We start from the raw sequence: 1098 nt of genomic DNA on the forward strand, positions 1-1098 counted from the left end.
CACACTCAACGAGGTTCATGCCGCACGCCCGAAGGCACCCGGCTCCACCCCACCTTGCATGTTTCATCATCGTACCAGCAGCCATCCACAGTCCTCACACCAGAGAATCCCAGTTAGAAGGCAACATCGTAACATTCCGTGCTCAACAAGGCTCATGTCGCACACCCAAAGGCACCCGATTCCAACCAGCCAAACATGTTCTGGCACCACCCGCCTTCAAAACATAGGGCTGGCCCAAGGCTGGCGAGGCATCACCACAATGTTACACACTCAACGAGGTTCATGCCGCACGCCCGAAGGCACCCGGCTCCACCCCACCTTGCATGTTTCATCATCGTACCAGCCATCAACCATCCTCAAGCCAGCCCAAGTTAGAAGGCAACATCGCAACATTTCATTCTCAACAAGGCTCATGTCGCATGCCCAAAGGCACACCCGACACTGCCTGACCGTGCAAGTTTCGCCACCGCACCGCCGCCGTCAACCGCCCTCGTCCGCCGACCACCACTCCCACGCCCCAAGCATATGCCCATGTGCGGCGCATAGTGCTTGGGGCGTGTGGGTGGTGGAAGATATAGGGGTACCCCCGTGCCCAGCCCATGCAGACTAGTCACCCCCCTATATAGTACATTTTGAGGCATTTTTGTCTGCCAGGCCTAGATACAATTTTTCTGAGTCCGTCATACGGTCAAATATCTCAAGTTTTAGAGTGTTTTTTTCCATGAACTCGATTGATTCATGGATTGAACATTGTAATGGATCTAGAAATCAAGTTTCATAATTTTTCAACCAACCAATTTTTTTTAATGAATTTTTAAAAATTAAATAATAAGAAATTAAAAAAAATAGCTAGAGTTGTCAAAAAAATCTGAAATTTTTTGGGAATCATTCTTTCATGTTTCTTAGCTCCCAGAAAAAAAATTACAACAAACCGACCACTCCACAAGTATTTTCACATTTAATGGGTGATGGATGGGGCACGGGCGCGCACGCAGCAGCACGCGGGCGGGGCAGGGCGAGGCGCGCTCGCGTGGGAGATGCTGGCGGGGCGGGGCGCCCGTGCGCTGAAGCATGCGGGCGGGGCGGGACGGGGCGCGC

Source organism: Cucurbita pepo, unplaced genomic scaffold (assembly GCF_002806865.2).
Source record: "Cucurbita pepo subsp. pepo cultivar mu-cu-16 unplaced genomic scaffold, ASM280686v2 Cp4.1_scaffold000213, whole genome shotgun sequence".
Classification (NCBI taxonomy): Eukaryota; Viridiplantae; Streptophyta; class Magnoliopsida; order Cucurbitales; family Cucurbitaceae; genus Cucurbita; species Cucurbita pepo.